At 42.6% G+C, this 25286-nt stretch overlaps 1 protein-coding gene across 3 annotated transcripts in view; it reads left to right on the top strand.

Moving 5' to 3' along the window:
* NINJ2 (ninjurin 2) overlaps positions 1–25286 on the top strand; it is a 46099-nt gene that overhangs the window by 2155 nt on the left and 18658 nt on the right. Inside the window, exon 1 of one of the 3 annotated variants that reach the window (XM_048299966.1) lies at positions 269–287. The exons of the other annotated variants lie outside the window; for them this stretch is intronic. The gene's annotated coding sequence lies outside the window, so the exon portion shown is untranslated. Of the gene's footprint in view, positions 1–268; positions 288–25286 lie in introns of those variants that run through there. 3 annotated transcript variants of the gene reach the window in all.

The raw sequence follows: 25286 nt of genomic DNA, 5'->3' as shown, positions 1-25286 counted from the left end.
AACACCAATCATGCGATTAACACATGAATAGCGAGTGGCTCTTCCAAGACTCATTTATCAAGGAACAAAGAAAGTTGTGGGTACAAGGAGTCTCATGCATACCTTTACTATCACATGCAATTTGACTACAAGCCAACCACTTTATTCTATAAATAAAGGCCTGAGTGAGACTTCTTTAGCTCTCCTGGCTAAGCAGCCTGACTGCATGGCAGTGATTTCCCCTTTACTGTGACGACCCTCAGGGTTGCTCCTCAAAGCAGAGACCTTTTACCAGCAGCAGATCTTTGGTAAGTGATTGATACTGCACATAACCTTGTCATATGGTAACTTTGAGTTGTGCCCTGGTAACTTTGATTTTATCTTGGTAACTTTGATTTCTTTTCTTGCTAACTTTGACTTGTGCCTTAGTAGTTTCGAATCATTGTTCAAATGATTGTGCTGTATAATAGCAGAGTGAAGCTTGCCATCGAATATTTTAAGTCACATTTTTACAACATCGTATTAAAATCACTTTCACAAATATCTTTGATGATGATTCTTGAAGTGATCTAAATCCCCATTCATGACAAATTGGTGTAGTTTGCAGAATCCTGAATCTGGGTTCAGGGCAACAGCTGAGACAAGCAGAGAGTCCTGTAAATGACTTGACTTGACAAGTGTGAGGTGAGGGGAGGAGTGGTCAGTGGCAGAGGAAAAAAAAGTGTTATTCAGTGGAAAGTACATTTCAAAGCCTCTTTAGAGTCCCTGCTCCGAGCAGTGAATGCAGAGCAGGTATCTTCTTGGAAGTTTCCAGCTGTGGGTCTGCGAAGATCTCGGGGAATGTGCACTGCACGCTGTAGCGCGACTCACTCCTCCTCAAAGAGCCCCTGGATGGAGCAGCAGGAACAGTTTTGAAAGTTAACTATGATACAATATAGAAATAGGAATTTTTATTTATAGACCGAGGGTCCTGTGCCTGAAGCAGCTGCACAGTACTTCCTAGCATGTCTTATACAACATTGACATGGACAGGCTAGGCAGGTAACTAAAATTAAAACAATGGACCTTTGTGCTCACATTGGAGACAGCAGGAAAAGGCAATCAAGATTTAAGAAGGCTCTAAGGAGAACTGATCAGTCCCCAATGTTTTTTGATTATTCTGAAGCATGAACAGGAGCTCACTCAGCAAAATTGAAAGTGTCTGTAACAGGACTCCCTCATCCAGCATGTCATCAGCCTGTGGAATTTGCCATCTCCTGGGGCAGGTTACAAGGTCAAATATTGGGGCGAGCAAACATTTAAAAGAGGTTGGGAGGTCCAGTAACAATATTTACAGTTATGCAAGCTAAAAAAGGTACCTTCAAATTCCATAAGCCAGTAGCAGGATAAAAATAAATATGCTTTTCAGTTCCCTACAGGCAATGGCACAATTGCCGACTAGAGTACAAGTGGCAGCTTGTGTGAGAGAAGTTAGACACCAGCTCTCCATAAGTGACACCTAGGACTGCTTTTTAACAGCAAGAAGTATCTCCCGTTAACCCACCTTCTCCCTTACAAAAATTCTCTTGTTCTGTGTGTTTCTAAGGAGTCTTTTTTCCATTCTGACTTCTAGGAAGACCAACAAAACCTCAAACGGTGCAGAGACAGATGCAAAAAAGAAATGGTGCTGAAATAGAAAAAAGGCACAAGACTGTGCAGCCTTACCTGATTTATGCCAGCCAGTCAAGTGCTAAGAAAATAAATAAAACTGGAATGAAACTATTTTAATTAAAAATACTAATTTACATATTAAAAGATAAAACTTTGACAGTATTTAATCTGAAAGATGCATTTTTCTCCCCGGACGTCTCTCTTTGTGGCTTCCAAGAGAAACTTTCACCTTCCTCTATTAAACACCTGCCACTGACAAGAAACCAGGCAGAGAGCAGTATCCTGGTGAGGTATAGCAGAGTACATCCTGAGGTAGCTGGGATCTGAAAAACACATTTGGGATAGAAACAAAACAATCCAACAAGATCCCATCACCAGTCTCCTCTTACTTCAGGAAGCACAGGTTTATAAATTAGAAGTATGGCTTTGATAGAAACACTGACTGACTTGTCTGCACTTCTTCATGCTATTGTCCCCCCTGACTCTCGCCTCCAACCCTTCCATAGAGATTTGCAGGGGGGACAGGGGAGGAGACAGCCATACAGGACAGCTCTTTTCAGCAGCAAAAGGCCCATTAAATCTGTTTAGCTGTGTACCTCAGCTGCTGCAGCTCACGGTCTGGCATCTTAACACAACCCCGTTTCATCGGTGATCTGAGCTAATGTCCCAGCCCTTGAATGGGAGCGACTGAGACAACATCCGCTCCACCACTCCCACCACAGCAGCAGTAACCGGGAGAAGCTCTGGGGACAGCTGAAACCAGTAACACACATATTGCCACAGCTAGGTCTGTTAGAGCCCCAGATGGATATTGCAGAGCAGAGCAAAGATTGGGGCTGACATTAAAGGGCTCCATAATTTTATTAGGTTTATATTTTTATGTTTTCTTGCATGGGTGTTATGTTCTGTACAAATGGGTGTTTAAGGGATGCGCGCCGGATGAAATGTCATCCATGGTCATATTGCAAAAGAGGTTATATACTGTATGTTGTGTCTTTCTTTTTATAGTTTCTCAGTCTTTGGATAAAAAAAAATTACAATCCTCTGGGATGAGAAGCAGAAGTAATACCTCACCATTTAGGGAATCATTCATACTTCAAAAGTAAAAAGAGTAAACAGCTAAAATAATCATTCTGGAAAACAGACCCTACACTGAAATTTTTTGGCAGAAGTTGCTTCATGAATACCTTGAATGGAAAATACATCTGTGGAAATAAAGACAGGTTTACAAGTAACTTGCAAGAAAAAAAGATTTCAAGTAATTGCATAGTTTACTTCCAGTGCTCAGTTTTTGGCCAGATCTACAGCAGGCAGATTTTAGAAAGGCAGATAAATAGAGTTAGCTATAGGTGTAACAGTGTGGACTTTTCCAAAATGCCCACAAAACTATTGGAAAGTCCCCCTCATCACAGTAAATCCCATCTTTCACATCCCACTTTCAGTCTAGACCTGATAAGGGCATGCAGAGAGAGTGTTCACAGCTGGGTTAGACTTTCAGATTTTTGGTGTTTTGTGGCTTTAACTTGTGCCTCAAGGCCGTGATGTGCTTACAGGTTCCTGGTTTGGGCATGTGTTTGCCTGCTCCTGCAGCAGCAGCCAGTCTGTATTTTCTAGTGCTCCAGGACCTCTCCTCTCCTTCAGCCATTTTCTAGAATAGTGGCAGTCTTGTATGGCCAATGAAGCAAAGTGCCTGCCCCAGTGGACCTCTGTAGCATTATCTGGGTTCTGTAATTGGGGCCTGGTCTGCACTGAGAAGGAGCCTTTCAAAAAGAAACCTAAGTGCTTCAGAAAAATCCATTTCTGTCACATCTTTGTACATTGTGTGCAGTCCAGTTATCAAGAGTCTGAGAGTTTACCTCACTGTGTTTTTAACTAAACTAACTCAGGTACTCCAGCCTTTCAAACAGGACCCCACTCCCAGGGTTACACTCTATCACCTTTGATATTCATTTGACTCTGGCAAAGCTGGTTCAGAGAGATACATTCAAAGAAAATGAAACACTTTTTGGCAGGGGTAATGTTCTGGTTTGCTGTCCTGCAGTGGTGCCTGGGAGGATCCCACACCTGCCCATGACTGGGACTGCGTGGCCATGAGAGCATGGAGAGGCAACAGAATATCTCCTTTCAGTGGCAGCTACTCCTCACTTCAGACCAGTAATCTGAAGGTTCAGGTCTTGGTGTAGCCAGTGGGAGAAGCAGGGAAGGCCCTAGCAGTAACAATGATTGCTCTCACTAGTGGACGCCACCCAGACTGCAAGATTTCAGGCTGCTCCTTGAGAGTAAAGCCTTTACAGGGCTTGGGCAGAGATTCACTCTGCCCCGGTTGGTCAAAAGACAGGTGTGAAATAGATTACTACACTTTGGAGCAAGAGTGATCCTATGCTTTTGTTCCCCAGCTGCCAGGACCCAAAAGTCTGCGTAGCACTACCTGTGCTGGTCCCAGAAACCAGCAACACTCACACTAGGACACAGACAAGTGTGAGCACACGTGCTGAGAAGGAGGAGACTATTTCTCGCCATCAGTACTAATTGGTCCTTGGTTCTATTGTCAGATGCAGTATTTCTCCTGTTCCCTTTCCATTCCTCCTGCCTGCTCTACCTGGGCATGGCCAGCTTTCCCACTTAGGGTGAATGTTTGCTTAGGCCCTTCCCGAACACAGGAATAGTATTTTTCACCCTGAGGAACTGGCCTCAGGGTTTTAAGGCATGTGGGGAAGATGAGGCACGTGTGGAGTTAAATATACCCTTGGAGCATCCTTACACCAGTGGTTGACCTGGATCCTCACACTCCACCTTGTAGAAGGGCAGTGAAAGAAAAGTAGCAATGTCTTTTGGGAGGGAGGGAGCCTGGTCCCACACTGTGCACTGGACATGGCTGATGACCATAGCACAGCCAGAGCTCAGGTCACAACTAAAATATTAAAAGTAGAGGGGGACAAAAAATGGGCTCTGTAAAAGCAATCTGATGAAGTCCAGACACTTCTGAAGAGAAAATTGGGAGGGAAGGAGGGAATGACCTGGGTCAGGGGGTGCTGCCACACACCCTGAGGTAAGGGAAGAGAACCCCAGAGCTTGACTGCTATAAAAGTCTATTAAGAATAACAGAATTTCTTTGTAAAGCTTGTACAACTGAAGCAGGGAGAGCAGAGAGGGAGCAAGGCCCAGGGGGCACAGGCTCTCCCTGTGGGGATGGGAAGGAGGTGAACTGGCACAGGACCTGGGGTGACAAGATGGCACCTGTGCAGCACGGGGGGATTGAGGGGACACGCAGGGGCCCATGATCCACTGAGTGACAGCACGTCAGCATGGTCACACCCTGTTTGGGGGACAAGGTCAGCCATCAGCCACACCAAACCATGCCAGGACAACCAGCCTGCCGCCCCGCGCCGCTCCACCAGCTTGGCCTGGCCTGCTCGTTGGCCACCAGTGCCACTTCTCTTGTTGCACCATCTCCTCCTCAGCCACAGCCCTCAGGGGCACCATGTCTTGCCAGGCAGCCATTTCACACACCGAGATACAGATACATCCACCCACACTTGCACCTTGCAGGTCTGAGTGCACAAGGAGTGTTGGTTTTAGTGAGTAATCATAACCCTGGTTATGGTGGTGGCAACACAGCTCTCCTGGCTGGCCGACAACAAAACCTCCCACTGAGACATCTTTGTGAGTGGGAATCCTCTGCAGCATGAAATACCTGCCAAAACACACCTAAATTGAATTTTTCTATCGTTTGTCAAATAGTTGCCCTTCTCACCTTCATTCCAGCCTGTGCCCAAGAGCTAATCCATGCATGTGCTTCTCTCTGTTTGCCCCCAGCTGCCACACAGGTACAGCACCTCCCCTCCCTGGACCACCGAAAATGGAAGCCTCCAGTCCATGTCACCATTTCTCAGCCCTTCCTGTAAAATCTGTATTAATTTGCTCTGTTTCTCTTCTGAGAACCAAAAATGGGCAGTGCTGCAGGCATACAATAACCACACACAGAAGTGTGAGCTTCTCCAAGTACAAAAGGGTGAATGGGCATTTTCACTGCCATTTCCCTATGCCTGGCTTGTGAGTCAAATGTTTATAAAACTGTCTGTGAGGAAAGGCAAGACAAGAAATGAGCTCTACGACTGTAATCTAGACTGCCTCAGGTATGTAAACATATAACAGAAACGTCTGAATTGGACCCCAGAATGATGGAAGGGCCCGTGTGCAGAGACTGCAAGATCCACATCACCAGTTACCATCCACCTTGACACACTCCTTTGAACTAGCCAAGCTATAATTCCTTGTCAAATTACATGAATCAGATACGTGAGTCTGTAATTACAGCTGTGAAAACCATTATACTCAGGATCTTAGAACTTGCTATCCAACATAACCCTTGGGGACGAAATTTCTCATGAAGCTGCTTGGGTCAAGGTTCAGTGAGTGCTGGAAATTCTGGGGGAATCCTGTTGGCAGGTTTAGAGAAATGAGAACAAGAAAATGAGATAATGTACTGGTTTGTGGCTTGTTCATGCTCTCTTGGTTTTTTCTTTATTTTTTCCCTAATATTTATGCATATTTGCCGCAGCTTTCTCTTTTGCAGTCACATAATTGAATAATATTTTGTGAGATTTAAAAAAAGGCCCAAATTCACCACAGACCTTGATTATGAGAGAAAAACAACTGCTCCTACCAATCTAACAAGAGCCAAAGGGCACCAGCCATTCTTCTGTAACCTATGTTTTACTGAAGGTGTATTTCTGCAGAAAATAACAGCACAGCAATACTTTCCCAGGATTTGTGTGAGAACCAGGTTCTTCTGTCCCTCGTTCTCCAAGCGTGCTATGACTATCAATGAATTTAATTTCGCAATCTCCACATGGAGCAAGAGCTGTTTTCCTGCCTATTTTACTAATATTAAGTCAGGCAGAGATGGTTAAATGACCACCAACGTACCCAAGGACACAGCAGTAGAAGGTGACAGAAGGAGGAAGGAAAGACTGAGCATCTCTGGATGGGTGAATGGCCACGGAGCAGCAGTATTCTTTGGTTTCATCTTTGTTCTCACTGGCTAAATTCTTAATCTCTAACAATTTTCGATGAAACCATTAAAGATGTTAATTCACACAATGTAAAGAAGAGCATTAATTGAAGCTGTCAGCAAGAGACCACACACAATTCCTTCCCTGATGAATGTTAACTTCAACATCAGTTGGAAACAAATTTTGACACACTTTCAAAAGTTCAGGCACCGAGCTCTGTTCACACCTCTCCCTTGCTGGAACTAGAGTCACTTGACCACAGTGGTGTAGGATGAAACCCCAAAGCGAAACAAGCTGAACTATGTTAAACAGAAATTCTGACTCAGAATGACCACTCAGGTTCTTGATGCAACTTTTCAACTTGAACTTTGCACCTCCTTCTGGCTGATTCAAGATGAAATGTTCCTGCACGTCTCTGTGTGATTTCAGGCTGTGGCCACATGGTTTTTGCTGACTGAAGTTTAAACAGGGAGGTTCATCCTTCCTCATGACCACCATCAATTATTGTTGCTGCCTCAATGCAACGCTCAAAGTAATCACTCTATCAAGACTGTCTGGGCTAGGAAACCTCCATCACTGAGTGTCTAAGCTAACCCAGATCATTGTGAAAGAAGTTCATTAGGGAATATGTCTGGACAGAGACAGAAATAGCAGCTCCTTTAGACAGGCTTATCTGTCTTATTGCAATGGGATAATTGCTTGAATTCTTGAATATTCCTTGGCTGATTATGTTAGCTGAAGATCTAGTTAGTCTATGATTATCAGAAGACAACAGATAGACAATCTGGGTTCTTCACTTAGGTGTAAAAAATAAGGAAAACAGTTAACAGATACGAATGCAATAGAAACTATTCCTACCTAACATTGAGACTTGGGGCTTTTCTCATCTTTTGCCCATGGTGATACCTTGACTGCCAATCCACGCTGATCAGGGAGACATCCAGCAAAGGATTGATATGCTACAAGAAAACAGAATGTGCTGCTGTTTTCTTTTAACCAGAACAGATTTGAACTCCATCTTCACGTGCTAGATTCTTGGGAGCTGACTCTGGACCAATTCCTTAGCCAGCCCCCATTTTTGGCATGTGGTTGTGAAAAAGTTGCCGAAGGGAGTTGTGTCAAAGGGCTTTTACTTTGCTCCTAATGGCTCCACGTACAGTCTGAAGGAATCTGAAGCGCTCACGAAATGTGGTTTCCCCTCTGGTGTTTGCTGTTCAGCTGGCTCAGCAGCTCAACCATTTAAAACCATTGTGAGTGGATTTAGCACTTGTGAAATAATGCTGGCCTGTTCAGACCCAGAGAGGGATGGGCAAAGTCCACTGGTACAATAAAAGCCCCTCTTACCTCCTTCTCCTATGAGGAGCCAGGGTGCAACGGAGTTTGAGGCAGAAAACTACTCATATCCAGGTGCAGCTACACAGATATTGGGTGAAAGAGATATGGGCCTACCAAAATACAAAAAGCTAACACATGTTCAGAGGAAGGAATAATTTCAGCATCCCAGAAGCAGGGAAAAAAAATAAAAAAGAAGAAAAAAACCCATACCAAAACAAATACACCAAAACCTCACTAAGTAAGCACAGGGAGCAAATCACGAAGGAGAAGGGAAAAAAAAGAGGAGTACAGCCCCAGAAGAGAGCTCCAGCAGGGTGTGTGCCATAAAATCACAGACTATGAACATTAGTAAGCCAAATGAGGGGAGCAGATGCAGAAAACAGAGACTCTGTCCTCAGAAACCAGAGAAGATGGAGCGCCCTGCTTGCCCCTAGTCTGAGCTACCAAGTGTAGCAAGAGGTGTGTTTTGTCTCTGAGCTGATCTAACACCCAGTTATTCTGCTGAGACCGTAAGAAAAGGAGCTATCAGGCACGCTGTAGATCTTTATCCATGTGTAGAGATTTGAACCCAGGACCAGGCTCAGACAGGCAACTCAAGAGCAGATGGCAACAGGTCTTGGTGGCTACTAATTAGACTAGCTTTTGGCTAGTGACATTGAGTTGAGGAGCCCTCTGATTCATTTCCAAGCCCCTCTGCCCTGCCTTCAGCCACAAGCCCCCAGCCATCACCCTGAGTTACTGAACAGGGTCAGTCCTACGGTGTTCCCTTTTCTGGGCCGTGGCAAAGCTGCAGTTCCCTTGCAGGCCCCTCCCTGGGAAGGGGAGTGGGCTCGGGGCTCGGCTGCGGGCCAGCGTGGTGGTGAACTCAGGTGCTTACGGCCAGGGTGGAGCAGGGCCGTCCCAAAGCGCTTCCTCTTGCTCACTCACACAACAACAAACAGGGACATTATCTCTCCTGGGGGAGCAGCTGACTCAGACGCTTGGCCAGATGCAGGGAAAGGTGTCCCTGTCATCACCAACAGCAAAGAATGGCTAAAAAAAAAAAAAAAGATGCATCACTCTGTGGCTGCAAATTATAACAATACATTCCTCCTTATTCTGATCCAAAAGCAATTTTTTTTCTTCCTTTGTTCCCCTTCCTGTGTTTTCCTATCTGATGAGAACTTGTTTCTCAGCTAGGAGCCTGGTCAGTCTGTTATTGGTGTGCCTAATATCATTTTTATGTTCCTCCCATTTTTTTGTTTTACATATTATCAAATGACTTATGAAAAGTAAAGTTCAGCCAACTAAACCTCAAAGGAGTTACGCAAGAGCAAGGAACACTGAGCTTTACCACAAGCCCTGTACATTAAACATGCATGTCCATGGGTTGATAAATCTGTTTATGGAGTACATTGTGGGTACATAGAGATGCAGATATGGCTGGCAGGTGCTGTTCCCAGTGGCTATCCCTAAATCAGAAGACGCTGTCTCCAGTGCTACTCTTGACCTCTCTGAGAACTGAGGGGCAGTATCTGGCCGAGTAACTCCTCCAGCTGTATCAGTCAATTCCATACAGATGATACAATTCCATACACATGATACATTTGTACCCTGCACACTGACAAAGTACTTCTCTCTTGTTATCGTCTGCTCAGTGGGCGTAATTGTAAGGCTGATTCAGCAGAAATGAGAGCCGTACTTGTGGGAAGTTTGTGTCAGGACCAGCCAAACACACAGGCTAAGAGAAGGCTGTGATTTACTGATCACAATCTTTGTGTGGAAACATCTGTGTCCTTTAAAGGCCCTCTTCTCCTCTTGGTGCATTGCGAAGGGCATTAGGACTCTGTGACTCCTCTTGGTTGGGCTGTAGATGATACTTTGTGGACACAAAATTGTGGGAATGTTGTATCTGTTACAAAGCAGCATTCAGTCTGCCTTTTGCCCAAGGCACACGCGTTACGTACACAGCCAATGCTAACATGTTGATACCTGTGAGCAGAGGGAAATTCACATTCTGTACTCAAGTGCTGCAGAGCTGAGGTGTTGAGATGATGTAGGGAGGGCAGAAGATAGATTACAAGGTAAAAGGTCTTCAAAAGGCCCAAGAAAACAAAACTGTTTGGTGCCAGAGTCAAAAACTGGAGAGAACAATTAAAATGATTTCACTAAATATTTATCTCCCTGTCAGGTAGGGATAAATATATATTAAAAGCCACTGGTCATGACAATCATACTAATAAGTGCAAAAAAGTTTCTGTTGCCCACTTTTCTCTGGTCGTGCTAGCAGCAGCCTCAAACAGAGTATCAGGGTGCTGAAACAGAATATGAGAAGCCATGGATAAGAAAAAGAGGCAAACTGGCATTTCTTTCTGTTGGGTTTTATTTGGTTTTTTTTTTTTTCAGGGAAAGAACAACAACAACAAAAAAGACTGTAGTGGGTGCACAGAAAGGCACCACAAAACCCCAAGGCTGCTGCACAACATATTGACAGTAAAGCTGAGCTGCTCCAACAGGGGTGAGCTCTGCGGGGGGAGGCAGAAACCCAGAAAGAAAGGGTGTGATCAGACGTGAATAAACCACAGGGATAAACTCCTCAATCATTTTGTGCTAGGTATGTGTAAATGTTTCAATGCATAACTAGAACTGGGAGCTAATACGAGCCCTTTGTCTAAGCCCAGGCCAATTAAAGACCACCACAACTGCCCTTCAAACACTGTCATTCAGTGCCCAGCCTGCCCTACATGGTCCAGGATTTTTCTTCCTCCTCCCTATCTGTTTCATCCCTCCTCAAACAGCAAGGATTTCATTTGGACACAGCATTTTGGCTATCCCCTTACAAGGATCCAGCTTTGGTACACGATGCACACTGAGTGAACTCCACCTGAAATCCAGGGCATTTGTTCTGCATCAGTGGTTCCCACTTCTTCTGTCCTTTGGCCATCTTGAAGGGAGAAACTACAGGATAAACGCTAGGTACAGTGAGAAAGGAATCATAAGAAACTTCAGTTCCTGCAAAGCTTTGTTTTCCCACTCCAAAAACTTAACGTGTTCAGTTATGAATGTGAATGCTTTCTTCAGAACGAGACTATTTGCAGAATCTGGGCGTTCAATTTTCAGAGGAATGGTTATTCTGCTTTAATCTCCTCCCATTCCTATTCTGGCTCTGAGGTATTTGCTTCCCCAATACAGTCTCCTAGGAAGGCCTCATTTGCTACACCTCTTTCCAAAGGTCTCTCAAAGCAACGTCTACTCAGGAGATCTCAGAAAAACACAACTGTCACTAAGGGAAAGATTTGGGCCTCCTTTTAATTTCTGCCATGCTGTACTATAGCTCCTCATTATAAAGTTAGCTCTTAAAGGTTCTTTGTCTCTGCAGGGTTGAAAGTTGCTGACTGAATGTCTGCAACCAATTTTCCACCAGTCCTCCTTTAACTGGCCATTGTCAGCTATGCAAAGTGTTTGCATAATGCTACAAGATCATTCACACATCAATCTTATTTTACATTTTGAACCTGTTTTGCAAAGGGGTTAATGAGAAAACAAAACACAACCTGAATAATAAGTCACCAGAAAAAAACACTATCCTAATCCCTTAATATAGAGCCAGAACAGCAGTTCTTTTCACAGGGGGAAGGGGACGGACGTTCTTCTAATCTGAGAATGTAATTCCCAGGGACAGTGTATGAGAAAACAGCAGTAATCTACAGAACACCCAGGAACAGTTGTTGAAAGATTCCCAGGGTGTTACTTTTGGCAGGACATCAGGTTCCAATAAAACCCTCTGAAAACACTAGCCTAACAACAACAACGATAATAATATTTTACACAAATGAAGGGTCTTTTATCTAAGGCTCACTGCAAATGATGAACGAGCTTCTTGAGGAGGGGCAAATGAAACTGATGCTCCACAGATACTGCCACTGATTTGGCCATGTAGAAAATAGGTTACTGTGTACAGACTTCAGAGGGCACACAGAAAAGAGTTAACATGTAAAGGCAAGCTTGGGAACATTCTTCATGGAGAACTTCCACAGGCATTGTAATGTATTTCTTAACGTTTTCAGTAAATCAACTGCTGCCATTCCACATACACAATCTGAGCACCCAAACCAGGCAACCCATGATTGCACTGTGCAAATACACAGAGCACTTGGGGAGTTCATTCACACCTACTTGATTCTAATGTGAAATTCTATGTACTGTGCTTCAATTCCTTCTTGGCACGCTCTTGTATGTTTACTGAGCCTAGTCCGGACTCTAAATATGCACATAACCGTATATAAGTGTATGAAAAATTATGGACTGGAAGTGAGAGATTGGTGTAGGCTGCTTGTGAATTGCTGGAAGTTTTGGATCCAGACTTTCACTTTGTAATGTGAGCTCATCTCTGCAGGGCAGCTACTCCACAGAGTGGACACCTTTCACAAAACCTGAAATTCTGCATCACTCTGGGCCACATATGAATCTCAGCCTATATTTCATATGCCATACTGTGAAGATGTTGCTTGTGGTGCCACAGTAGCAAAACCTGCAGCGAAATACAGCTTCTACTGCATCATTAACAGTTTTTATGGCTGAATTGGGTTGCATATGACTTTTTGGCATGAACATATCATCAAATGTTGCTGCCCTGACCTTACCTAAGTGACCTCAAGAGGACAACATACATGGAGATAAAGTGGTTCTTTTCCTCAGGGTCTCTCAGTTTATATTTCACATGAGGATTACATCTTGCTCTTTGTAGCCACTTTCAGAGTCAACACCATTCTTATTTCCCAGCCCAGCACTCTCCTCAGACAGCAAAAGCTGTTGAGTAGTCATTGCCTGGGGTACGGAGACACTGAAATTCCTACTCACTGCTTACACGAAGGAAATGATGAGAAACCAGTCATGTTTCCTCTGTGTCATAAGGGTAACAACAATAGCAACGAAGGCTTTGTCAAGACACCCCCAGTCTAAGCAGTGACTAACAACCAGAAAGATTAGATATCAGGATGATCTAATGGCCTGCTGCTCCCAAAAGGGGGAGGCCCTGCTCCACTTCAGCCTATGACCCTTTGCTCCCTCCTTATCTCCTGCTCCCAGAGACACAGCCCACCTTGCCCTTGTGCTGGAATTTGCCGAACCCTTCTCACAGATAATTCAGCTCATTAAAGCTGGAGAAAATGCTCTCTTTCTAATTTTTTAAAAGATTTTATTTATTTATTTTAATTTAGCTTATCTTATTGAGCTGGTTTGGCTCAGAAGAGAGTCTTAGGAAAGCAAAAGTGCAAGAGAGCACAAGACTCACAGCAGGAGCGTTTGCTCTGGACTCTTAGATCACCATAGCTACAAGGTGTAACCCTCAGAGTTGTACAGAAGATACTCTGTGGCCGCTAGTTTCTCTTTTTTCTTATTGTTGACCATAGCTACTTTCTGAGATAATTCAGCCAAGTCAGGAGGCAGATTAGCAGAATAACTGGTGTAATTCTGAAGTTGTATTCGGCTGCAAATGCAGAAGAGAGAATATTTCTGTCCTCTTGGAGATGTATTATACAATACCACAAAAGAACGAAGCGGGGCAATTAGAATTGATGACACACAACTGGAATAGTTTTTATGGGTTGAACATTCCACGATGGCAGGGCATCACAGCCTCTAAGAACTGTGTAATGCTTTACTCCCTATCAGATATACCCACATGGCTTCCCTGTGGCTTGAGACAGCATCCATCACTAAGCTAAAATACAGAGAAGCTCAACAAGCATCATGAGTCACTGTGGCATTCAAGTCCATTTTCTCTGTCCAGTTTTGCATGCCCTAGAGCTGGAGGGCACCTGGTCAGGATCCTTAAAGGACCTTCAACGCCAGCATCACTGGAGTGTTTTTGGCTCCCTACAAATGCACAGGCATTTGTTCCTTTTGGCACTCAGTTCCTGTACAGAGGTGACAGATGTGGAAGGGCTGTTGTTAGACACAGGTTAAAAGTTTACAAATTGGTCTTAGCAGCTGTATTTGGAAGCTAAATTCTGAGAAAATGAACTGCTCCCATCCTTCCAGATTCTGCTTTTGAACAGCCCTATAGTTATGGTCAGAGATTAGAGAGATTTTTGTGGTGTTAAAAGAATGTTTTGCGATTTCTTGTCCAGCCATCTGCCCTCAAAACTGAGCAGATGACTCACCAGCATTCACCTCCATTTGTTACTGAGCTACAACTCTTATCCCCTCGGCTTCTTGTGAAGTTCCACTCTGTATCTTTTCAGAAGCAGAGCCTGTTCTAATGTGAAAGAACAAACAAGTTGTGGGAAGCAGCTCAGAATTCAAGTTTTCGAAAGCTCTCCTGTTAAATTCCCTATGAGCTCGTGTGCACGTATTCACAGAGGCATTTGCACACATAAATCACTGCTTGCTTACATCTGGCACATGCAAAGAGCACGCTGCTTGGCACACTGCTTACGTGTGCTTCAACTACTCACTGCAGGCAGCTCTACAGATAAGTTTGAGGAAGTTCCTTTATAATCAGGAGACACAAAACCTTACTGACTATTTTGCTGATATATCTTTATGTATCAGGCTCACTGTTGCCTGCCACTTCCCGATGAAGTTTCTGCAGCCTTGCACCCATGGGATTATCAAAAGAGGTGCTTTTAATTCTTGGGAAGTAGAAAAGATATTTCCACATCCCAGATGTTATTTGTTTACCTTGCTGTACCTATAAGTGATCACAATTTGACCAAGCTTCAATTTCAAGAAAAGCAGATATCTAAAGCAACAAATACCATCTTACCCAGACCACACCATCCCACCCAGGCTGAAAAGTTTACTGCAGTCTCACAGAACAGCTCACTATTTTGCTTGCATATTCAGCCCCAAATACAGAAGATATGGCCAGAGAAGTTCAAGCTAAAAATACCAATCTCATGCCATACCTAAGTTACTTTTACCACCTTGTACCAGGGTAAGTGCAAGTTGAGTGGATTTTTCAGAGTGGTTTGTGAAAATTCCTTTGTAGTACAACATTGATCGTACCTCTTTCAACTGTAATATTTTTTTTCCCCTGCAAATGGGTCAGATTCCTTCTGGGTCCTAAACGACAGCTTTTGAGAAAGGAATATTTCTTTTACTCTTAACCTGGAAATTTACAATCTGGTCAGAACTGCTTTTGAGTTATGCAAGTCCAGATCTGTACTCCTTTCATAATTGTCTACCATGGTAACAAAGAGGGCAGCCCCATGTCTGGTCCCTCAAGCTCTGTACTTGTGCCAAAGATAACCAGTTATACTGGCATAATTAATTTTGATGCATTAATAGCACAACAGTTTTTGTCTTTACCAGCCAATATTTGCCAGTAGGATTTGGCAAACATAATTTAACAAAGTTTTTTCCTCTGCTAAGAGGAAGAACAATTCCTGATTTTAAAGAACAGGAGAGGAATCCTCACTTAGGGATTAATCATCACTTTGTAACTCCTGCAAAATTCACACTCCAGGCTCTGATTTAGTTATACACAATTGCTCTGGCTTACTAATTAAGAATAACATGGGTATTAGCCTTTCTTCTTTTAGGTTTTTAAATTGCTGATTTAAAACTTCTCTCGGTGTGAGAAGCATTGCTAAATATCTGAAGTGTAAAATAGCAAGGACATTTGCATTTCCAGCCAAACCCACAGGGGTCGGAAAGAAAGGCATGATTTACATTCAGTACCTCCGCCTATAACCTGGAGGACATCTGGAACTCTTCAACCTCCACTCTATGAGAAAGGGACTTCTCTCCTGAGGCAACAAAGCAGATTCATAATTTGACTCTATTTGTTGTCACTGAGGGGGCTTGAGCTTGAAATTATCAATTCCCTCCTACGACTTGTATACGAGACAAAGCAAGAAGTGCTCCAGAGACACATGGAGCTGACACTTACAAAGCCTTTCTTGGTCTTTCACTCGAGTTCCTAACAGGTATCCAGCTTTTCAGCTCGTGGGTTTTCCCAACTATCCTGAGTCACACTCTGTTTATTGTGAATGGAAACGAAAGGAAAATGGTTTCTCCATCTTACTTTAGGAAAAAAAACCCCAACCCTTCCCTTTCTAATCTAAAGTAGATTTCAATGAATCCCACTCACTTATCAGTACCAATAAGGCCACTCTTATGGTGGGGAGAAGATGATTTACAAGGGTCAGGCTACCACATCTGCTGGACTTTAATCTGGTCCTTTACAGGAGTTTGATAGTGCTGCTGAATGGCAGGGGTGATAACTCATCTCAGCCTCGTTAAGGCAACATTTCTTCTAATAATTTGTTATTAAGAAATATGTGATCAACTTTGGCTTCAGTACTCTGTAGGGATTTATTATTTTCCTGATTCCTTTGAGCCTGGTTTGATAGTGGTTTTGAATTATGAAATTTGATGCCAACTTTGATTCATTTGCATCAATAGCCTTTTTTTCCCTCAAAAAAGCTCTCTCTTTGTTCACTCCTTCATGCACTTGCTAATCTCTTTGTACCTGCAGAATTTCTTTATAATAATAATAATAATAATAATAATAATAAATGGCTGCACACAGGATTTCTTGCTGTACCAAACCAAAGCACCCAAGAATACACGGCAACCTGGGAAACACGCAGAGATGTGAGTAAGAGGAGATGGGTGAGATGGATGATAAGCCCGGAGGCAGTGGCAGAATGAAGCATGGGCACAAGGAGCACAGGAGTAGGGGCAGGCCTGGAGGCAGCCATTAGGCAAATAAGGCACATCCAACCCTATCCCATCACGAGGGGTTCCACAGGGAGCCACGTGAGCCTTTCCGATTGACTCTGATGAAGGGATGCTGGAAGTAGATAGTTAAAGCATTTCAGCTGGGACATCCTCAAGACACAGTAAACATTCCCACTGGAATGAGCTACTCCTTCTGCGTCAAGACGCAACAGGACGTTGACTGAGCACTCGTGCTAAAGATGATTGTGGTATGTGGGGTCATGGAGGGAAATGGTGGTGGAGCAGCATCTACTTTACTCCTCAGGAACTTTCAGACACGTCTGTAAGGCTTGCACATTGCATAACCTCCGGCCACAGTAGCAGAAAGGGTTTGGGGGGGGGGGGGGGGTGGTCTTTGGCATGGAAAGAAATGAACAGGATGAAAACCATTTGTACTGACACCACTACTAGATTTCATTGTGCTCTGTCTCTCTATGGGAGCCTGGATTCCCAAAGGAAAAGAACTGCCAGGAAGGTCCTTTCTGTGCATTTTTCCAGGTAGCTGCAATAATTTCTTTCATATGGAGATGTCATTTCCACATGGCAGTGATTTCTCAGTGAGTTCAAGATTCTATTCCTGAGAGTGCAGACTTGCAAGCTGTCCAGAACACAAGGCAGTCTGAATGGGGCTGCTTGTTCATTTAACTGTCAAATGTATAGCTGAGGTAAGAAGTGCTTTCTCCATTTCCCCCTCTATTTCTAGGTGTACTCCAAGGGATTAAATGCATTTTGAAAAGTACTCATGCTCTGTTTGCAGTAGCAGCTATCCCTTACCCCAGCTGTAGCTGGAAAAGCTGAGATCCACTGCAGTGATTTTGCTAACATTCCAGCGACCTGACTATCCACAGGGACAGGGCATTTCTGATAGCAAGCCCTTAATTCTTCATTCTGTAGACCCAGCTGGTCCACAGAGGCTGACATCATTTGACCACAAAATATAATGCTAACCACCACGTTTTTTGCCAAAATATAATTTGATAGCTCAACACATGAAAATTTCTTTTGGAATCAGTGTCCACTATATATGCTATTATTCACCAGTGGCATGCATTCAATGTCTCTATGCAATCATCCAGCAGTCTTTTTTCTATGGATATATTTGCCAAGATGAAAAACAAGGAAAAATTTAAACCATTTCCAATGTCTTTCCAAATGTTGGACTATGTTTTCTGAACCACATTGTTGAGTTGTGACCTAAACTGATGAATATTCTGTGGAGCAGCTGCTATTCAAACAGTTATTCTCCATTTTCTTTTCTGATTATGATCTGTAAGCCACTGAACATGAATATTATCAGGTGGGGCTACACATGTGGACAATCTGGGTTCATTACAAAGCAGGTCATAAGGGAAGTTACTTCTTCCCCTGTAGTCTAGAATGATTTTATAGCCTTTTTTGGAATGAAGAGTTCTCTTTCAACAAAAAAAAGTCCATCTTTGCAAATATATGCTTGTGTTGCTATTGCCAGTTTGACAACTGTGACATATGAACATTTCACAGGAAATGTGGAGGTTTTTTGGGTTTGTATTTTTCTTCCCCCGGGCAGCTCAGAGTCCTGAAAGAGCTGCTGATGAAATATTGAACAAGTGTTGTTAACATCTACTTGCAGCAATATAACAGCTCAGCTATAAGTTTTAGTCAGAATAAAATCTTGATACGGAATAGTTTTCCACTGGAAAAACTTCCAATGAATCTTTCTGAAACTGTGTTGAGAATACCAAAATTTGTGAAAGTTTTCCATCTAAATATTTCAGGATGAGACATCTAATCTTTTCACTTCGAAATAGCTCTTTATTTTGTATTCGATTGACCTGGTATTTTATGTCACAAAACATTTAAAATATTTTTGGGGTAGTTGAAACATTTTCTCTCAACATAATATAGGATATTTTTCCCCTTTAACCTTTCTTTCCCAGACAATTTTGAAGCACTTAGCATCATCCTTCCAGATCAGAACAAAGTGAATGTAACCAAGTAATGAGTGCGTGTTGCGCGCTCTCCTCTGGGTCCGAGCCACGCAAGGTCTGGATCAGTTACAGCTTTCTGCTGAAAACCTTGGCTCCTCACCTCAGGCTGCAGGGACTCCCATGATCAGCTTTGGACATCCTCTAGTTAAGGCTTCAGTGTCCAGGCATTGGCTATCACAACAGTATCTATACTCCCTGCATTCTGCAACTCTAGCACTGTAAGAACAACTGTGTGGTCTTAGTAAACACAGAGCAAATTCCAAACTCTGTAGCAAGATACCTTGAACAAGCACTTTGTGCCTATAATACATTGATTAATACAATAGAGGAGTTCAGATGTGTGGAGGACTGAGATTTTCTGCATAAAATGTTTCCCTTTCTTGATCTTGAAAAACAGAGGAAGACCTAAACGCGGTCAGTTATCTCCCAGGTAATTATTGGTTATATGTAACTCTTGGTTGAGACGCAAGTTTTTTCCAGCTGAACAGAAGAGTTTTAACAACACTACAAGAAATTCAGTGATGGTTGCTAGAGCATGTAATTGAGGTTATTACAAGTAAACACCAGCAAGAGCTGGGTATTTACCAGCTAAACCCAGCAACTACCCACAGTTTCAGCACATCCTAACAACCAGCCCCTTTCTAACCTGTTCTCAAAAGGTTTACCTCTTCAAAGAATCATAGAATGGTTAGGGTTGGAATCCCCCCAGCCATGGGCAGGGACTCATTCCACTAGACCAGGTTATACCCAGCCTGGCCCTGAACATTTCCAGGGATGGGGAGTCCACAAACCCTCTGGGCAACCTGTTCCAGCACCTTACCACCCCTACAGTAAAGAATTTCTTCCTAATATCTACTGTAAACCTGTCCTCCTTCAGCTTAAGGCCCTTCACCCTCGCCCTATCCCTGCATGCCCTCGGAAAATGTCCTTCTCCCTCTCTCTCATAGGCCCCTTTTAGGTGGAGGAAAGAGCTCCAAGGCTTATCTAAAGCCTTCTCTTCTCCAGGCTGAACAATCCCAACCCTCCCAACCTGTTTCCATAGGAGAGGAGCTCCAGCCCTGTGATCAACTCAGTGTCCTCCTCTGGACTTGTTCCAGCAGGCCAACACCTTTCCTGTGCTGGGGGCCTGGGAGCTGGATGCAGTGCTCCAGGTGGGCTCTCACAGGAGCACTGATGCATAGCATCACCTTGCTGCAGTGCAGAAGAGTGAAGCAGAGGAGTGTTGAAGTTCAGGATTTGACTCAGATAACGACCATGCCTCTGCCACTGTGTTTTTGTGCTGCTCCCAGCTATGCAGATATCTCTGCAGATGTTTGCCATGCACAGTTTGGCCGGGCAGGCTTAGCTGCTGCACAGCAGGCAGATGTATTCTGTTGCAGTAACCATGACAGGAAAAGACAAATCAAGCAGATCCTTCAGGCGGCTCAATACCCATCCAGCTTGTCATGCAACTGCAGCAGTATGAGTACAGTTCCATTGCCTTTTCAAGGGACACAGACCCAGTTAAGCTTTGGATAATCCTGCTGACCTGCCATTTACATCTTTGGGATATCATTATAGCTAGGTGAATCCATTCAACAAAAGAAACTTTTGATGTCAGGACACAACCAGATCTGAATGAGGCACGGCCTTTACCGTCTATTTAACTCTACAATTTATTGTCTTTTAAAGCCATGCTAGATTATTTATGGAGAGGAAACTAATAAAAGATAAAGATAGATGGCAGAGGTTTTAGAATGTGTGCTGTTCTCTGGCAAGAAGCTACGCAAAAGCAGAGGAGTCGCTGCAGGGAAAATACAGCTTCTCTAAAAAAAAAAATATCCAAATATCTAGTATTAAGAGAAATGTACTTTGTCATAATCACATGGCAAGGTCCTTATAAACACCTTTGATTTTGGAATCTCTTAAATTCACACTTTTTGGCATCGATATCCTGATCCCACATATCCGTTTGAACAAAGATGATAAACAGGTTACTCAATTAAAGTGAAGAATTGACTAACTTTACCTCAGTGTAATAGGTGGCCAGAATTGCTGCTATATCAGCAGCAAAGCTGACTCAAGTTTACCAGTGTACAGCAATGCATTTCAGAAGTTTAGGAAGAGAAACAGATACTCAGGAGTCCTTGGGGAGCACTGAATTATTCAGTGTTGCCTTCTGAGTAAGGCTGATGCTGCACCACTTGGCTGCTTCTGTACCAAATCCAGTAACTGGTATTTGACTGGAGCATATGAAGGTGTTGCATCTTAATTTAAAGATTTCAAGAGATGGAGAATTTACCCCCTCTCTTGGCAAGTTATCTCCCTGTCCTCATTTTCAATTTAAATTTAGCCTCAATTCAGCTTCCTGTTAGAAGGGGTTTGTATGCATTCTCCAGCAATATTACAAAGTTGGTTTAGTACCTGATACTTATTAAACCTGAATTAACTTTTCTTTTAAGCAGGACAGCTGGATCTCTCTCAGTTTCCCATCACAAGGTATTTTACAGCATCTTCACAATTTGTATGTCCTTTTCTGTGTGCTCTCCAGATTTTATAGATTTCTCAGCTGTGAGCAAGTTTCTCACAACATTGTGATATTAAACAAATTAATCTTATGAACGCAGGTCTGCTCCTGTCATCACTGCAGAACTGCTGTGTCCCACAGAAAGCTCACGTTCAGTGCTACTTCCATTAGGACCCTTAAATCCATTTCTGAAACTGCCTTCCAGTTGGATGCTTCTTAATGCTCATAAGCTGTATTTCACTTGAGTCGTACCTAGCAATTACTAGAAAGACTAGATATGAAAAATAGTTACAGTAACCTTTATTATTTCATGCCATATCAATGCAAACTGGCCTGGCAAAATTACCTGGAGTGTGGCCACGTTGATTAGAATCAAGTTACTCATTCATACTGGCTCATCTGAGGCTGGTTTCACTTCATGACACACAAAGCTCAGTGATCCCCTCTTGCCTTCCCAACCTCCACAAATAAATATGAATAGATTTTTGTTAAATAGCATTAGTTTCACTTGCTCCCTTAGCCATATTTGCAGCCTCATGGCCCGCATGCCCTCTATCACAGGCTGCCTCTCACATATTCTATTCTCCAGGCCTGCAAGAGTCTTTTATAACACTTATTTTAAGCCAGCTTTGGGCTCAAGAAACGACACAGATAAAAATACTGAGCTGCCTCAGCACAGCAGCAGTCAACACGTCAAACCCAGTTTGGATGGTTCCAGCTCTAGCACTCAACATTTGTGCCAAACCCAGCTATAGCACCAGCTAATTCTGGCCAACAGAGCACATCAGTGGGGCTCATAAAGGTCTGCAAAGGGCAAGAAATCTGACAGAGTATCATTTAACACAATGAATATTTTCAAATAATATTTTCTGAAACAAAAAAAATAATGCCCAAAAAGCCAAACCTCACTTTCTACTGGGCACAATATTTTCTATTCCCTTACCTGCTCTGCTAGTTGAATCCCATATCAAACTTTCTCATTATTTGCCCTCTGCTATCAAAGAAGCTGAGACAGGATTACTGAGTTCATCAATGCCTCTCTCTGAGGTATCTCTCCTCTAGACTCAAAAGTCTCCATATTGCTCAAAAACTTATTAAAAGTTAGCAAGAGAAAGCTGTGCACCTCACACAGCTCTTTTGCTTGCCTGGTGCTGTTTAGGCATGCTGGGCTTTATTTTTTTATTCTTTATGGCTGCTGGTTTTCATCTTTCATGGCTATTTGTGAGGGCTGGAAAGTATTTCTGCATTCCCGTGATGCTTGATTACATTGCTCTGATTTTCTTTAAGCACAAAAGAGAACTACTGAGTATTTCTGCTGTTCCTGAATCATTAAGACTTTCACCATCTTCTGCTAAGCAAGTGAGCCATACCATTGTTAGAAAATACTTTACTGCTGTTACCCTTTAAAATGCCCTACTGTCCTTAGGCTGCAAGGTAGAGGCTTCTTTTGCTCCCTTTCACGTCTTTCCCTTCTTTATATTTCCACAGGCTCTAATTTACATAATTGCTGCCTCCTTCCTCTTTCTTCTCCTCTTCCCCATTTATCTTACATATCTTGAAGCTGCCTTTACTTCCTCACTTAACAAGGAGGTGCCGCTGACCAAAGATGTCCTTGTTCACCATTATGAAATTGTGGTTTTTAGTCATCTAGTAAAGTTTCCTAGAATAATTTCTAGTTTTCATTCACTTTTTCCTGTCTAGATCTCACAACTTCTGTCTGAACTTCTCTTCCCAAACACATTCATTCAACATTTTCTTGGTTGCTGGGCAAAATAGGCCATGGGGAGCATCAGACACAAAACTAGACAGAGATGCAGGAAACAGACTAGAGAGTAAATCTTGTGTCTTTCCTTAGACAAGTTAGAAGATGGAAAGTTCTTCATTTAACATCCTGACATTTCTTGTTTTTCTAACAAGAAAAAATGAGATTATTTTCAATGTCTCTTCAGAATAGGCTGGACTAGGGTTCAGGTCCTGTTCTCATTCACTCTAATTACAGAGTCATTACCAGGAATTACTAAGCTTGAACAGGCAGTCTCTTTTCTAGGAATTAACCAGCTCCACTCGGTTTGAAAATTATTGGAAATATGTTTTAGGCATTACTACCAAAGAAAAGAGAGGCTACTGGGAAAATGAGATTAAAAAGTCTAGAAGTTTAAATAAGCACTAAAATACCAAGTACTTACTTACTCATTCCTGTTAAACTTTTCAGAAGCTTGTGAATGTCTTGGGGTGACTTTATGATGTGTATCCCATATTGCTGCCCTGTGCCCAGAAATTAATTTTTGTACCTTTCTATGCCTTTAAACTGGGCCTGAGAGGGGGAAGGAAAAACCGAGCACCCCCAGACAGTGCTTTATTAATAGCAGTGATAATTAAATGTGCTGTTAGTCCAGCTGTGTTGGACTGGAGAGTCCTGGGGGAAAACACTAAGACATAGCATTACCTTCCCAGATTTTTAGGACTGATTTGGTGAAAGATGGAAAACGTATAGTGTCCCCTAAAAAGCTGAGAACAGATGAATGAAGTTGCCCCATTGATGCTCCTCCTTCCTGTTACATGCTGGGTTTGAGAATCATAAGGAAGAAAAGGACAAGTGTACGTGACGATGCAGAAGTTTACCAGAGCTGAAAGGACTAATGATTATGAAATTAGAGTCTTGATTACAGCTGAGCACTCATTAAGCAAAAATGTGGCAGGAATATAAAGCTAATTCTTGGTAGACTTTTTTTTCTGTTTGAGGGCAAGTATGATAATACACAAAAGGAGCATTCAGCTATGCATAAGCACAACTACTAAATAGCTTTTCTGGTTTTGTTTTCTGGGTGGTGGGGACTTTTTGTTTGTTTGGGTTTTTTCTCCTTTTTTTTCCTCCTTAAATCAAGTTGTCTGCAATAGCATGAGGGAAGAGGAAAAAAGGAAGAGAACTGTTGAGAAAATAGTCTTCCTAATAAACATTATAGAAACTTTGCTCCAACATCATAGCTACTTACTTGATACTAATGCTGCTGTTTGTAGGGAAATAAAATAGTGCACAAAACAGGTAAAAATGGCTAGTAGCCAGGAAAAATTAAAAACACAGCAGAAGGAACCAAGAGTTTGGGATATGCAGTAAACGTGGACGTGTCAGGAGGAAAATGACAATTGTCAACCTGAGGGAAAGACTTCTTCATCCCAGGCATGCTACTGGTACTTCAGGCCATATAACTGATGCAAGGGCTGAGTTTTGTGTTTCATGTATAATGCAACAGGAGAAATGATTCCAGTGCAGGAATAAAAAAGTTGATTGTTTTCCATCAACCCAGCCTCCTTTCTTATCTGGTTTTAAAGTTTTAAATCTCTTTCCAGACTAAAATAACACCCACATAGTCCTATCCCCGCTGGACTTGAATTTAGTTATCTTGGAAACACAATGATGAAATGATACTGCAACTATTTCTCAGTTATGGTGAAACCAAGAACACCTTATGAAAAAAAAAGGTTTAACTGGGACAGAGAACAAACTAGCTACTAAATATTTTACTACAGGAGAAGATCTGGAACATACACAATTGGTGCAGCAGATTTGGTTTTCTGTGCTATTGGCAATTCTTTTTTAAAAATTAGGTCACTTTTTTAAGGAAACATCAGTAACCGGCATACGTGGAGATTATACACTGCAGCTTGAAAGGAAAGTGCTTTTTAACAGTAGCACTTCCCACCTGTGTCTATTGTTTCTCAGCATACAACAGAAGATTTGTTCAATTGGAGTGGCTGTATTTAGTCTCATGTTTACACTTCTCTACAGCTGAATGCTAAATCAGTCATCGCATTGTCATAATTCTTTAAGCTTAGCTGTTTGGTTTTTCTTTTCTACTCACTGTTCCTCTACACATTCCTTCAAATCATGGGAAAATTTACTTTGAACACAGCTATCTGACTTTTTTTCTGGGAAAGACTGTCTCCTGCTTCAGAAATATACATCTAGAGAGATATAGATACATCTATGCAAGGTATATGTATTGGCTCTTATAAACCAAAAAGCCAAGAGTAGGTACTGTGGCTGACTGCAGAACACTTGTTCTCTACCCAGTCTAATACAGATTTATCCTTACTTAACCTTTGACATCCATCTCCGAAACACAC

The sequence above is a fragment of the Corvus hawaiiensis genome, chromosome 4, assembly GCF_020740725.1.
Source record: "Corvus hawaiiensis isolate bCorHaw1 chromosome 4, bCorHaw1.pri.cur, whole genome shotgun sequence".
NCBI lineage: Eukaryota > Metazoa > Chordata > Aves > Passeriformes > Corvidae > Corvus > Corvus hawaiiensis.
Note: the sequence above shows the minus strand (reverse complement) of the source record. Positions and strands in the feature narration are given on the sequence as shown.